Source organism: Halichoerus grypus, chromosome 7 (assembly GCF_964656455.1).
Source record: "Halichoerus grypus chromosome 7, mHalGry1.hap1.1, whole genome shotgun sequence".
NCBI lineage: Eukaryota > Metazoa > Chordata > Mammalia > Carnivora > Phocidae > Halichoerus > Halichoerus grypus.
Window position 1 is genome coordinate 107,439,124 of NC_135718.1, and position 16,447 is coordinate 107,455,570.

The 16,447-nt window shown below is 37.8% G+C and overlaps 1 protein-coding gene and 1 pseudogene across 4 annotated transcripts in view; both read left to right on the forward strand.

Annotated features, from left to right (window-relative positions):
• Positions 1-16,447, forward strand: part of RASAL2 (RAS protein activator like 2) — a 359,574-nt gene that overhangs the window by 16,409 nt on the left and 326,718 nt on the right. The gene's annotated exons all lie outside the window — the stretch shown is intronic.
• Positions 3,355-3,492, forward strand: LOC118525242 (U2 spliceosomal RNA; annotated as a pseudogene).

Consider the following 16,447-nt stretch of genomic DNA (forward strand, 5'->3'; position numbering starts at 1 on the left):
TGTTTTATATTAGTTCTTAGTCGATATATTCGTATTTTTTAAATTGTCAGTGATAGTGTTAATTATCCCATACACTAATCTTAACTCTAGTAACAGGGCCAATCAGGAGCATAATTATAGCAGCAGCAATAATGACAAAATAAAACTTCTTGGGTGCTTATGATGAGCCAGGCACAGTTCTGGGTGCTTTATGCCTATGAATTTATTTAATCTTCATGAATACCCTATGAAGTAAATACTTTTATTACCCTCATTTTGTAGATGAGGAATCAGAGTCATAGAGTTGTAAAGGAACTTGCTCATGGTGTATAGGAAGTAAGTGGCTGATGTGGGATTTGAATCCAGGCAGTTCGCTCTTGAGTTACGTTCTTAACTACTATATAATTTGGCTTCTCACCTATAAAAAATTCAAACTGTTACTATAAAAGCATAAAGTGTGATGTTTGTTAATTTGAACCTTGAACCTGTAGTTTACCTATGTGTTTTATATACCACCATAACTGTAAACTGATGACATTTGATCTGCTGGATATGCTTTGGATGTTGTTACAATGTTTCTGAATATCTTTGTAGAATTGTCCAAGTTTTATTAACTGTATACAACATGAGAAAGCTGTATGTGGATGAATAGTATGATATTTCTTTCTTTTTTTTTTTTTTTTAGAGAGAGAAAGAGAGCACATGGCTGGGGGTGGGGAGGGGCAGAGGGCGAGAGAGAATCCTAAGCAAGCTCCACGCTCAGTGTGGAGCCCAAAGGGGGGATTGATCTCAGGACCCTGAGATCATGACCTGAGCTGAAATCAAGAGTTGAATGCTTAACTGATTGAACCATCCAGGCACCCCATGATATTGCTATATTTAAAAAAAGTTAAGCCTGTTAGCTAACTAAAATTTATGTATTTTTAGCAGTAATACAAAATAGGAAAATTGTTTTTTAAATAAAAGAATGCCTTTCTAGGCCTGTTGTTTGTTTGATCGAGACACTGAGAATACTGAAATTTAAGAGACCACACCGTCTTAAGAACCATGAGTTGTATTCATTTGGGACGTAGCTTTATTTATTCCAGGATTTACATTTCAGGTGGCTCTCCACTTTAATATCATTAATTCTAAAAAGAGGATCTGCTTTCATAGAGCCAGGTAAAACCAAATATTGATCAGAGTTTGGCCAGATAGCAGATATTTTAGGATATTTATAGAATTCACATGTTCTTCTCTAAAAGCCCAGGAACAGTGGCCTCTTGATGGATCTTACCTGCTTTCCTCTTAGTTCCTCTTGAACCTGGCTATCCTTGTGGTACATATGCTTTATAATTTTAATCTATCCTGAAGTTTGTATTTCAAGGACTCAGAAACTTAAAGGATGATTTATACATAGTAAAGTGTGTGAATTGGTTCTGAAATTTAACTTCTTTCCTACTAATAGATTGTAATTTCTCAAAATCTGTGATTTTTTTTGAGCTATGGACAAGCAAGGGGAAGTGAGATATAGTCTTAAGTTCTGATCAGTTCATCTTTTTTTTTTAAAAGATTTTTATTTGAGAGAGAGAGCATGAGAGGGGGTGGGGTGGTTAGAGGGAGAAGGAAAGGGAGAAGGAGAAGCAGACTCCCTGTTGAGCAGGGAGCCCTGATTCAGGGCTTGATCCCAGGACCCTGGGATCATGACCTGAGCTGAAGGCAGATTCTTAACCGACTGAGCCACCCAGGTGCCCCGAGTTCCTACATCTTTAAAAATATGAGTTCATATGATGTTTTTGATATGCAACAAACTATACATATTTAAAGTATAATTTGATAGGTTTTGAAATATGTTAGTAACTGTGCAACCATCACCACAATCAAGAAAATGAGCATCTAGTTCCTCTGAAAAGTTTCCTTGCCTCCCTTTGTAATCTGACTGCCCCATACCTCCTGCCACATGACCAGATAACCAGTAATATGCTTTCTGTCTTTATGGATTAGTTTAGGTTTTCAAGAATTTTGAATAAATGGAATCATACAATATATACTTATTTCTAGTCTGGCTTCTTTTGTTCAGAACATTTTGAGATTCATCCATGTTGTTTCACATATCAGTAGTTAATTTCTTTGTATTGCTGAGTAGTATTGAATTCCATTGGCTATTCCACAATTATTTATCAGTTCACCTTGTTTATTTATTATTTTAGAGGGAGAGAGCATGTGCATGTGGGGGTGAGGGTGAAAGGGAGAGAGTGAATCTCAAGCACAATCTGCTGAGCACAGAACCCGATGCAGGCTGAGAGGAAATCAAGAGTCGGACACTTAACTGACTGAGCCACCCAGGCACGCCTGTCAGTTCACCTTTTGATGAACATTTGGGTTGCATTTTTTTGACTATGACAAATAAAGCTTCTGTGAACATTTGTATACAAGTCTTTTTTTTTTTTTTAAGATTTTATTTATTTGAGAGAGAAAGAATGAGACAGAGAGCGCATGAGAGGGGGGAGGGCCAGAGGGAGAAGCAGAAGAAGAATGAGACAGAGAGAGCATGAGAGGGGGGAGGGCCAGAGGGAGAAAATCTTTGTGATCTAGGGCTACATGAAGATTTTATTTTTCTTTTTATTAAAGTTTATTTATTTTTAGTAAGTCTACACGCACTGTGGGGCTCAAACTCATGCCCCTGAGATAAAGATTTCTGAAATAAAAACCAAAAGCACAACCCATAGAAGGAAAAAAAAAATCAACATCATCAAAATTCACCCAGGCACCCAATTACTATAATTTTATAATAAGTTTTGAGGTCAGGGATGCCTGGGTGGCTCAGTCGGTTAAGCAGCTGCCTTCGGCCTGGGTCATGATCCCAGGGTCCTGGGATTGAGTCCCACATCGGGCTCCTTGCTCAGCAGGGAGCCTGCTTCTCCCTCTCTCTCCCTCTGCTTGTGCTCTCTCTGTCAAATAAATAAAATCTTTAAAAAAAAAAAAAAGTTTTGAGGTCAGGTATAAATCCTCTAACTTTGTTTTTCTTTTTAAAAGCTATTTTGGCCAGGGCGCCTGGATGGCTCAGTCAGTTTAGTGTCTGACTGTCAGTTCCGGCTCAGGTTGTGATCTCAGGGTTGTGATGATCTCTCTCCCTACCCCTCTACACCCCCCTCCCCCACTCTCCTCACCCCCCCCCACTCATATGCGTGCATTCTCTCTCTCTCTCTCAAATAAATAAGTATATAAAATTTTTAAAAAAAAAAGTTATTTTGGCTAGTCTAGGTCATTTGCCATGCCCATATAAATTTTAGAGTCAGTCTGCTAGGGGATTAATATCATAACAATATCAGTCTTTCAATTCAGTACATCTCTCTATTTTGTCTTTAATTTCTCTCTACAAAGTTTTCAGTATATATCGCTTCTCGGCCTTTTGGCTAAGATCAAGTGTAGTATCTGTTCTTATCAGTTTAAAGTTTTCAGTATACGGTCTTGCACATTTTTGGTTAGATTTGCCCCTGAGTATTTCATAATTTTGATAATATTACAGCTTGTATGATTTAAAAAAATTTAATTCAATTATTTGTAGCTAGTATACAGAACTATAATAGATTTTTGTATGTCATCTTGTATTCTACACACTTGCTAATAAACTCATTTGCTATCTCTAGTGAATTTTTTTGTAGATTAAATTGGCTTTTCTGTATAGAGAATCATATATATTCTCTGCATATAAAGACAGTTTTACTTCTTTTCCAAACAGGATGCCTTTTATTATTTTTTCTTGCCTGATTACATTGGCTAGAACTTTCAGGATGATGCTTAATAGAAATGATGGGAGCAGACATCCTTTCTTCTTTTAGCTGAAAAATGTTCAGGGACTCCTGGCTGGCTCAGTCAGTAGAGCATGTGACTCTTGATCTCCGGGTCATGAGTTCAAGCCCCACATTGGGCGTAGAACTTACTTTAAAAAAAAAAAAAAAAAAAGAAAGAAAGAAAATTTTCAGTCTTTTACCATTTAAGTGTGATGTTAGCTTTGGTTTTTTTTGTTGTTGTTTTTCTGTAAGATGCCCTTTATCAATTTGAAGACGTTTTCTTCTGTTCCTAGTTTCTTGAGAGGGTTGTTTTTTGTTTTTTAAATCAGGAATGGATGTTGAATTTTTTTGTGAAATGCATTTTCTTTATTGAGATGATCATATATTTTTTCTCTTTTAGTCTTTTAATATTAATTACATTGATTTTTTTTTTAAGATTTTATTTATTTATTCGACAGAGAGAGACACAGCGAGAGAGGGAACACAAGCAGGGGGAGTGGGAGAGGGAGAAGCAGGCTTCCCGCCGAGCAGGGAGCCCGATGCGGGGCTCGACCCCAGGACCCTGGGATCATGCCCTGAGCCGAAGGCAGACGCTTAACGACTGAGCCACCCAGGCGCCCCTACATTGATTTTTTTTAAAAAAGGTTTTATTTTTATTTGAGACAGCATGACCTGGCGAGGGGTGGGGGGCAGAGGGAGAGGGAGAAGCAGCGGCAGGGAGCCCAGCACGGGGCTTGATCCCAGGACCCCAGTTCCATGACCTGAGCCAAAGGCAGACGCTTAACCAACTGAGCCACCCAGGCACCCCTAATTACACTGACTTTTGAAACCAACTTGCCATTCTGGCATAAACCTTACTTGGTCATGTGTTATTAACCTTTTTATGTGTTGCTTAATTTGTTTGATTTGTTTTGCTAAAATTATGTTAAATAATTTTGCATCTATATTCATGGAAAAATACTGGTTTGTGGTTTTCTTTTGATATCTCTGGCTTTGGTTTCAGAATGTGCTGAAATCATAGTATGCATTGTAAGGTATTACTTTCTTTTTTTTTTTTTTAAAGATTTTATGTATTTGACAGAGAGAGACACAGCAAGAGAGGGAACACAAGCAGGGGGAGTGGGAGGGAGAAGCAGGTTTCCTGCGGAGCAGGGAGCCCGATGTGGGGCTCGATCCCAGGACCCTGGGATCATGACCTGAGCCGAAGGCAGACGCTTAACGACTGAGCCACCCAGGTGCCCCTAAGGTATTACTTTCATGTTTAATTTTCTGCAAGAGTTTGTATAGAATTGGTACTATTCCTTGTACATTTGTTAAAATTCATCAGAGAAGACATCTGGACTTTGACTTCTCTTTGTGGGAAGATTTTTCACTTCAAATCCAATTTCTTTAATAGATATAAGGTCATTTATTGTTTGTGTCTTTGTAGGATTATGTCAGTTTTGTCTCAGTTGTCAAATGTATCAGCATAAAATGTTCATAATATTTCCTTATTATTATTATTTTTTAAAGATTTTATTTATTTATTTGACAGAGACACAGTGAGAGAGGGAACACAAGCAGGGAGAGTGGGAGAGGGAGAAGCAGGCTTCCCGCGGAGCATGGAGCCCGATGCGGGGCTCGATCCCAGGACCCCGGGATCATGACCTGAGCCGAAGGCAGACGCTTAACGACTGAGCCACCCAGGCGCCCCAGTATTTCCTTATTTTAATATCTGTAGAATCTCTAACAATGTTACTTCTTTCATTCCTGATATTGTAAATTTGTGTCTTAACCTATTTTATCTCCCATCAGTCTGGTTTAGGTTTATCAATTTTACTGATCTGAGAATCAGCTTTCGGTTTCATTGCCTTTTTAAATTTCTTTTCTTTGTTTTTAATTTCATTGATTTCTCTTCTGATCCTTTTTTCTTTTCTTCTGTGTACTTTGGGTTTCATTTGTTATTCCTTTGCTTGCTAGTTTGTTAGTGTAGAATCTGAGGCCAGTGATTTGAGACCTTTCCTCTTTTCTAGTAAAGGCATTTTCTTTCTTTCTTTCTTTCTTTCTTCTTTTAAGATTTTTTATTTATTTGACAGAGAGAGAGAGAGAGAGCGCAATCAGGCAGAGTAGCAGGGAGCCTGCTGCCCCCTCTCATTTCTCTTTCATTATTGTTTTTGGGGCGCCTGGGTGGCTTGGTCATTAAGTGTCTGCCTTCAGCTCAGGTCATGATCCCAGGGTCCTGGGATCGAGCCCCACATCGGGCTCCCTGCTCTGCGGGAAGCCTGCTTCTCCCTCTTCCACTTTAAAAATATATATATTGTTTTTGACCCATGAACTATGTAAAAGTATGTTATATAATTTTCAGGTATTTGAGGGTTTTCCAGATATCTTTTTATTACTGATTTCTGATTTGTGGTCAACAATATACTTTGTATGATTTGAATCCCTTTAAATTTACTGAGACTTGTTTTATGGCCCAGAATGTAGTATACACTTAATATGTATTTTTGCTGTGGAGTGTTTTATTTTATTTAGTATGTCTAGTTGGTTGATAGTATTGTGCAAATCTATATTCTTCTTGGTTTTCTATTAGTTATTGAGAGAGATTTATTGAAGTCTTTGGCTGTAATTGTGGATTTGTCAATTTTTTCCTGCAGTTCTACCAGGTCTTACTCCATATATTGACGCTTTATTAGGAGCATTGGCATTTAGGTGTATTGTATCCTCTTGATGAAGACATGATGTTATGTACTTTATTGTTATAAACTGTCCCTTTATCTCTGGTGATATTCTTTGTTCTGGAATCTGTTTTATCTGAATAATATAGCCAGTCCCACTTTCTTGAGATTTGTGTTAATATTGAATATCTTTTTCCATCCTTTTACTTTTAACCCACTTCATTGTTTATATTTAAAGTCTCCTGGGGCGCCTAGGTGGCTCAGTCGTTGAGCATCTGCCTTCGGCTCAGGGCATGATCCCAGGGTCCTGGGATCGAGCCCCGCATCGGGCTCCTTGCTCTGCAGGAGGCCTGCTTCTCACTCTCCCACTCCCCCTGCTTGTGTTCCCTCTCTCACTGTGTCTCTCTCTGTCAAATTAATAAATAAAATATTAAAAAAATAAAAGTCTCCTGTAGGTAGCATAAAATTGGGTCTTGATCTTTTATCTAGTCTTGCAACTGGGGTATTTAGACTATACTTAATATGATTAATTATTTATATTTAATGTGATTGGTTGGGTTTGAATTGAATGGTTGGGTTTAAATCTATCCTACTATTTATTTTTTATTTGTGCTATTTGTTCTTTTCTCTCTTAGTCTTTTAATGCTTTTTGTATTAATCGTGTATTTTTTTGTAATTCTTTCTAGCTTTTTTGTATTATTTTAGTGATTACTTTATAGTATATTTACTTTAGCTTATAACAGTTTACCTTCAAGTGATATTATACTGTTTCATGTATATGTAAGAACCTTATAACATTATACTCCCATTTCTCACTTTTTGGTCTTTGTGCTATTGTCATACATTTTACAATACTTATGAAGCCCACAATAAGATGTTGTTTTTGTTTTATCTTTCAGAGAGATTTAATATAAGAAAATAATAATTTTAGTTACTTTAGGCCAAAGGGCAAATCTAGTCCTTACTAATCCATTTTGGCTGATAGCAGACATCCTTCTATATCTGGTTTGGGCCTGAATAACAACGCGTCCAAGGGCAAATCAGTAGTATTCTTTTCTTTCTGCAATTTCAAATCTGGTGTTTGCACATTCTCAGGTATGTATGATCTTGAGCTCTGACAAGTTGGGTTTCTTTAGTGCCTTTTACTTTTTCAAAGTCAGTGCTCCAAGGAGGTCACCACATCGCTTTCCTGTCATTCACATAGCTGTCTAACTCAATACAACAAAAAATCTTCATACGCTACTTTAAATTCCTCCAGATATACCACAAACTATTAATGGCACAACCCTGATTACAAATTTCACAGCACATCTCTTCCCGTAAACGGTGGAGTGGAAGTTGGGAATGCTTATTTGACCTGAATAAATCACTGAAATATTTTCTTCCCCTCTTTGAAGGTGCTGATTTTTGGCAAGCAAAGTAAATTTTTCTAGGTTTAGACTAAACTTCCTAAGCTTCTTATTAGCAAGTAATTAGCTACTATACCATGCTAACTATTAGGTTTAAAAACAGTAATTTTTGCTAAATATATAATGGTAAGCAAAGGTGTGGGGAGCTGGTGAAGGGGCTGTGCTTGGCTCACAGACTACATGGTGTGGTGCAGGCAGGGCAATGCTGTCTATACTTGTTGGTTCACCGTAGATATTTTGACTGAAAAAAAAAACAAATTGACTTAGGAACAAATATGTATGTTGGCAGGTCTAACCTAAGGCGGCAAAATTATTATTTTTTAAGGATTTATTTATTTATTTTAGAGAAGGGGGGGAAGAGAGAGAGAGAGCAAGCAAGCAAATAAGCAAGCACAGGGGGAGGGGCAGATGGAGAAGAGAATCTTAAGCAGACTCCCTGCTAAGCGCAGAGCCTGACCCGGGACTTGATCTCACCACCCTGAGATCACAACCTGAGCCAAAACCAAGAGTCAGAAGCTTAACCAACTGTGCCACCCAGGCACCTCCTAAGGCAAAATTATTTATGGGCCCTGTCCTAATAGTGATTATAGTTTGGTCAGGGCAGTAATTATTAATCAAACACAGAATAAATATATAATTATAATCTTACAAATACTGTATATGAAAGTACATGGTGTCTGTCCTGAGTGTGTATAACTAAATGATCTAATTCAGTTTGGGAGAATGGAAAGGGCTTTCTTGAGGAAGTGACTGAGATCTAAAGGGTGAATGGGAGTTAACTAGGTGAAAGGTATTAGGAATGGGTGAAGTTCCAGGTGGAGAGGTTCCATAGATTGGTGTGCAGCAGAGAGACCAGTCAGAAGGTTATTGCATTTTAGGCAAGAGAGGATGGTAATTTGGGCTAGGGAGATGATGGGCTAGTGGAGAAGAGAGAAGTGGACAGACTTGGGAGATATTTAGGAGGTTAAAATGGATAAGATTTGGTGAAGGATTAGATATGGGACACTCGGTATGAGGAGATATGTCAAGGGTAACTTCTAGTTTAATGGTGAAGAAAGACTGGAGGGATGTTGGTACTATTTACTAAGATACAGGTTTTTTTCCCTAGTGAACTAGAAGCATTTTTTCTTTCAGAGAAATACGTATTTTATTTAGGGATTTTTCCAAATCCTAGGCATCCTTTAGGACCCAGCACAAATATGACTTCTTTCTTGAAGTCTTTCCTGACATTTCTTTATCTACCTTCCCCTATAGCTAGAAATAACTTTTGTGGGGCGCTTGGGTGGGAGGGTCATTAAAGCGTCTGCCTTTGGCTCAGATCATGATCCCAGGGTTCTGGGATCGAGCCCTGCATCAGGCTCCCTGCTCAGCGGGAAGCCTGCTTCTCCCTCTCCCACTCCCCCTGCTTGTGTTCCTGCTCTGGCTATCTCTCTCTCTGTCAAATAAATAAAATCTTAAAAAAAAAAAATAACTTTTGCCTTCTTTGAACTTCTATTAAACTTTGTTTATATTTCTGTTATGGAATTTTTCATCATCTAACTTGTGTTCTACTTATTTGTGTATGTTTCCTTATTGTTTTGAAAACTGCTTATTGAAAGGGAGTGTTGTTCATTTTGATAGTTTCATAACTAACAGTAACTGTTTCTTAAATGAACATATACTATGGCCTTATGAAGGTGTGGGTTCCATGAGGGAGTATACTATTGCAGTAAATTAAAAGTCTTGTGTACATTAGGGTATCAACATACAAGAAGAATTCATTAGAGTAATATAATGGTAGAAAGGTCTTTTTTTTTTTTCTTTAAAGATTTTATTTATTTATTTGACAGAGAGATAGCGAGAGCAGGAACACAAGCAGGGGGAGTGGGAGAGGGAGAAGCAGGCTTCCTGACGAGCAGGGAGCCCGATGGGACCCGAACCCAGGACCCTGAGATCATGACCTGAGCCGAAGGCAGACGCTTAACGACTGAGCCACCCTGGCGCCCGAAGTAGAAAGGCCTTCTATGAGTCCATTATTTAGATCATTAACCATTATTAAACTTTATAACTTTTTAAATAAATACTTCAGTTAAATAATACTTTTTAAAAATATGAATACTTTTGGGGCGCCTGGGTGGCTCAGTTGGTTAAGCGACTGCCTTCGGCTCAGGACATGATCCTGGAGTCCCGGGATCGAGTCCCACATCAGGCTCCCTGCTCAGCAGGGAGTCTGCTTCTCCCTCTGACCCTCCTCCCTCTCATGCTCTCTGTCTCTCATTGTCTCTCTCACAAATAAATAAAATCTTAAAAAAAAAAAAAAAATTAAAAAAAAATATGAATACTTTTGTTGAAAGTTTCTTAACAAAACAGGTTGTTAATTTTTATCATTATCGGTTTAATTCATCAGTCTGCAGTTGATGAGCTAAGCATAGGCTAATATAATGCCTAACATTTGTATAGGACTTATTAACCATTCAAAACATATTCACACATAATATGTCTCAATCTGATCTCATAACAGTCCTGTTAGAGGTAAAGTATTATTGTTCTCATTTTGCAGAGCCATGCCGTATATTGAAGGATACTTTTGAAGACCTTGGAATGAGACTATTTTGTGTTCTCTCTCTCTCTTTTTTTTAAAGATTTTATTTATTTATTTGTCAGAGAGAGAGCACAAGCAGGGGAAGCGGCAGGCAGAGGGAGAAGCAGGCTCCCCGCCAAGCAAGGAGCATAATGTGCTACTCAGTCCCAGGACTCTGGGATCATGACCTGAGCTGAAGGCAGATACTTAACCAACTGAGCACCCAGTCATCCCTGTTTTGTGTTTTTAAAGGTCAAAATAATCTTTTTTACTTTCTTTAGTAGAGTTAACTGGAAGTCTTTGAGAAATAAAGTAACTGATAACTGTTTAAATCATAATCTTTTTGATGATTTGACCAGAGTAGCTTTACGGGGTAATATCTCAATCAGTTTCAGTTTCTGAGATGAACTCAACTCTAACCCATTCTGATTAAGTATTGTATGATGTTTTCTTTTTCTTCTTTTTTTTTAAGATTTTATTTATTTATTTGACAGAGAGACACACAGTGAGAGAGGGAACACAAATGGGAGGGGAGGGTGGGAGAGGGAGAAGCAGGCTTCCCACTGAGCAGGGAGCCCAATGCAGGCCTCGATCCCAGAACCCTGGGATCATGACCTGAGCCGAAGGCAGACGCTTAACGACTGAGCCACCCAGGCGCCCCTGTATGATGTTTTCATATGTTAGTTAAAAAAGTCCTTAAATGAGTCTTCTAAGTAACTTGTAAACCTGCATTTTAAAATAGATTTACTTATGTTTAAAAATAAAATACACCTCAGTGAAGGAAGTAGCAAAATCTTATAAATAAAACCCAATTAAAATTTGGAATATGACAATATGATTCTTTCAAGTTCTTTTAAAGTGTTAACGGATAATCAAAGCAGGATCCCAGCAACCTCCTTTTCCCCGAGTTTTCACAAATCACGTGTTTCATAATACATTTTCAAGTTTTTCCAGGTGAGTGTCATCAGACTTACTGGTGTCTAGTTCCTAAGACTTATCCCTAACTGCTTTTTGAAAATCAGTATGATATTTTCTTTATATAAGATCACCTTCTGAAATTTTGTGAATACATTTTTTAATCTTTTTCCAATTTCCTCTTTTTTTTTTTTTAGGATTTTATTTATTTATTTGCCAGAGAGAGAGACAGTGAGAGAGGGAACACAAGCAGGGGGAGTGGGAGAGGGAGAAGCAGGCTTCCTGTGGAGCAGGCAGCCGGATGCGGGGCTCTCTCCCAGGATCCTGGGATCATGACCTGAGCTGAAGGCAGACGCTTAACAACTGAGCCACCCAGGCACCCTCCAATTTCCTCTTAATGTTCCTTTATAAAAAAATGTATTTTGGGGCGCCTGGGTGGCTCAGTTGGTTAAGCGACTGCCTTCGGCTCAGGTCATGATCCTGGAGTCCCTGGATCGAGTCCCGCATCGGGCTCCCTGCTCGGCAGGGAGTCTGCTTCTCCCTCTGACCCTCCCCCCTCTCATGTGCTCTCTCTCATTCTCTCTCAAATAAATAAATAAAAAATCTTTAAAAAAAAAAAATGTATTTTGTTCACTAAAGGATTAAAAATTTATATTTGTGTAGCTCTTGGACATGTGTGATATACATTTCCCTTCATGTTCCTCATAACAATTTTGTGAAATAAATAGTTATAGGTAAGAAAACTGGGTCTAAAACAGGTTGTGACTTTGCTCATAGTTAGAGACCCCAGTCCAGTGTTGGATCTACTTTCTGCTAATAGAAATCAAGTAGTTTTGCTTTCTCTTTGTCATTTGTTGTCATTATACTCTTCCCCCCCAAACCCTAAACCTTTCTCTGCTTTGTTCATGTTTCTGTGTACATAGCTTAAAACAAACAGACAAAAACAGAAACCTCAGCTCTGCTCTTTTATCATTAGCATTTTTCATTAACCTTACCCCATTTTTGGTTTTAGTCTTCCTGATACTGTTTTTCATTTCTGGGTTTCTTTGGAAACTTTTGGAGATAGATGCTTTTTAAAAGCTAAGCCTTGCTCTAGGATTGCCTCATTTTTTAAAATTTTTTTCTTTTAAAGATTTTATTTATTTATTTGACAGAGAGAGACACAGCGAGAGAGGGAACACAAGCAGAGGGAGTGGGAGAGGGGGAAGCAGGCTTCCCGCCGAGCAGGGAGCCCGATGCGGGGCTCGATCCCAGGACCCTGAGATCAGGACCTGAGCCGAAGGCAGATGCTTAACGACTGAGCCACCCAGGCGCCCCTGCCTCATTTTTTTAATGGTATTCTGTCTTGAAAACAAAGGGTACCCTGAGTCTTCCTAAAGGAGCATGGAATCTATGGAGCTAATTTCTGTTGCTACTCCTGAAAAAAAAAAATCAATGACTAAATGTGCCATCAGTCTGAGACTCATGAAATGTTGAACTGAATGGGTTTGGAATGTTAGGTGAAGTGTGAAAACGTTAGTGTGCTTTATCAGCAATCCTATTTTTGTCTGGTATAAGAAAAAATAGATAAGTATGGGACCGCTCATCAGTTTTCTAAAACTAACATCAGAGTTGAAAAAATAGAGTATTTTGGAAGGCACATTAAGTCAAAAAGAAAATGATGCTGTCTGCTTTAACTGTGCTTAAGTCAAAAATGGAGAGTATGAAATTGACATGGCCATTTGCTTAAATAATATTTTCATGTCCTCAGGAATGAAGACTGTAGTTGGAATGCAGGAAAAATGATCGGATGTCAAAAATGACCTGAGAAGTCATTTTTCTGTTGACATCCTAGCATGTCATCCTAATGTGTATGCAGGAACAAAATGAATCAAAATGACTGATTCATGAACTGACTGTACTATTTGTTAGAGGCAGGTATATTTGTGGTGCATGAAAAACCATTATTGGAGAGCTAGGATTTTTATAACCAGTGAAGTTTTATTTATTTTTTTTGGCATATCTTATGTAAAATTACAGCTGGGATAAGTGTAGTTTTTACATTAGTGAAGAATTAATGATACAGATTTGTCAGATTTTATAGTCTAGCTATTGATCATAAAAAATCTGTAATATTTACTTTCTATTTCTTTGCTCACACATTACTCTGGACCATTTAATTGCATAGTATTCAAATTTTATTTTTATTTTTAGATCTTAGTTGAGTTGACCAGAGGCTAGTGGTAATAAATACCAAATATGGTATAGTCTGATAGAGAATGCTAGAATTTTATAACATATAACATTGGTGCCAAATTCAACATGTCAACTAGTGTTATTAAAAATGAGTTTTTTAGACCATCTATATAAGAATCACTGGGAATGCTTTTTAAAATGCAGATCACTGGATCTTTCCTACCCCCATCTCCCACTATTCAAAATCTGCAGGAGCTATGGCTAAGGTGTATATTTTAACAAGCACCTATGTAATTTGGTTGCACATTAAAATTTGAAACCTTTTACAGAAGATTCAATATGTTACACATATTGCTCTCCTGTTTAAAATGGTTGAATTAGGAGATCTTTGAAGGCAGAGAAGAACAAGAATATCTATTTTCATTTTAAGAACCAAATACGTTGTACACCTTATATAGTGATATATGTCAATTATTTCTCAGTAAAACTGGAAAAAAATTTTATCACTTGGAGAAAAAGAATCAAATAGCTTTTTAGAGGTTTAAAACAAAGCTAACATATAATTTCAGCATTAATTTAATTTTTCGGTTCCTCCTGAGGATGCAACTTGGACTTCAACTTTAATAATTCAGGGCTTTGAACATCTGATGTTTGTTTAAGCAGGGTAGAAAGTACTGTAAGTCTTCTAAAGACTACATTTCAGTTCCTGTTGGGCTGAAGAAATACAAATAAGCTGCACATTCAACTTGCCTTCTGGTCCCCCCTTCGCTATATACCCTCTCATTTCCAATGTTCTTCCACCTGTCTGTTTTTCCAAAATTGGCCTTGATTTAAAATATAAAAAGAGAAAGGAGGGGGAAAAATATGAAATTTTTTATTTAATGGTATATGAAATTTGGCATTATGATATGTTTATGTCAGGATTTTCAAATTCCCCCCACCCCTTCAAGGAAAATACCCAGAACCCCAGAAAAAATGAAAGTGGACTTGCTCAGGTTATATCCATGGGTGCTCCTGAGGTACTTCTGGGTACTCAAAGGCTTTGGGTATAAAATTTGAAAGTCACTGGAAGGAAAGTAGTTAATATTTATTAAATTATGAGTAGAGAGAAAGGAAAGTCTGAAGTGCTGTCAAGGTTGTTTAATCCTTAGAGCAATGGTTCTTAAGCTGGGTTAATTTTGCCCCCCTGGGGACATTTGGTCATGTCTAGAGACGTTTTTGGGTGTCATGTCTGGGGTGGAGGGAGGGGAGCCACTAGTCTCTAGTAGAGGAGGTCAGAGTCTTGCTACACATTCTACATTGCCCAGGACAGGCCCTATGACAGGGGATTGTCCTGCTGCAAATATCAGTAGTGCCTAGGTTGAGAAACCATGCCTTAATGAAACAAGTTTTTAAAAATATGATTTGGTTTATAGACCATATTCCCTGCACCTAAGAGTTCAGTGGACAAGAGGCAAATGTTTTTGTAAATGAGTAGCTGGGTAGATTGTCATGATAGTATTGTTAGGTTACTCTTTCATAAGGGTGTTTATTTTGCAGATATTTTGATTAAACATAAGTTTTCTTTCAACAGTTTCGGAAAAATCTTTAATAAGAAAATGGGTTATTTCTATTTTATGTGTGATAGCCTATTAGATGTGTGCTGCATAAGACAATAACCTCTTTTTTTTAAAGATTTATTTGAGAGAGAGAGAGCAAGCGCAAGTCACGGGAGGGGCAGAGGGAGAGAGAGAGAAGCAGACTCCCTGCTGAGGGAACATGACTTGAGGTTTGGTCCCATGGCCCTGAGATCACGACCAGAGCTGAAATCAAGAGTCAGATGCTTAACCGACTGCGCCAACCAGGTGCCCCAGCCTCTCTTTTAGAATTGCCCTCTCAGGGTACCTGGGTGGCATAAACATATTTCTGTTCAGGTACCATCATTTTAATTCAGTATTAGGGAAGTGCTATGGGAGACAAGAAAAAAACTGGAGTTTAGAATGTTACATTTTAGGTTTGAGAAGTTATTGCCTACCTTTTTTAGCCAGTCATAGAAATATCCTGGGGGAATTGATGCCCAAATGTTAATTAGAAAAGTATGTTAAGAAAGTTCTGGTCACCCCAAATGCTTCCTTCAACCTAATTTCCTCTTTAGTGGGTACGTAACATTTTAGCCAAGTCTTGTGGCATTATATATTTATGTGTACCACATTTCAGATCATTTTTGCTTTATTATCAGGGGAAATTTAAATATCATTAGTGAGGATTATTGGACCTATATTCTTACTACGTTACCTAAAAGTTTTCCCTAGGTTTTTTTCATAAGGCATTGGGATGGTATCTCTTCATAAGCAATGTAGCATATATACTTATTTACCTATGTCAGGAATCTAATAACTAGACATGGAGTTTTTCATAAATCTTGTAGAAAATTCAGCACCTCGAAGCTTTCTATGGATGTAGAAAACAGCAGTTAGCAGTTATAATTTCACCCAGTTTTATGGTCAGTTGCACTGGTTAACACAGATTTTACTTAATTTTTTTTCAGTATTAAAGTGGTGGAGAGTGATTTTATTAAGTAGAAATAAAAGATATTTGAAAAATAATAATTTTACATGCAATAGAATGCATTATCATCATGTTTGATGTTACATTTGCTAGTTCAGTATATATAGGAGATTACTTCTGAGTTCACACCGTGTGGAAACTGCCACCTCTGTCTGGTTACTGTGATTTGTAAGGTAAGTTCCCAAAGAACTATTTATATTATGATAGACCATTTTTCAATTTTTTGCTCTCTCTTTGGTTATTCCTAGGGTATTGCCATGATGAACTTAATCCTTTGTCTTTAGAAATAAAATGTGTGGTGGGAGGGCGGTGTCTGGATGGCTCAGTTGGTTACGCATCTTGATTTCAGCTCAGGTCATGATCTCAGGGTCCTGGAATCGAGTTTCGGTGTCAGGCTCCATGCTCAGCAGGGAGTCTCCTTGAGGAATCTCT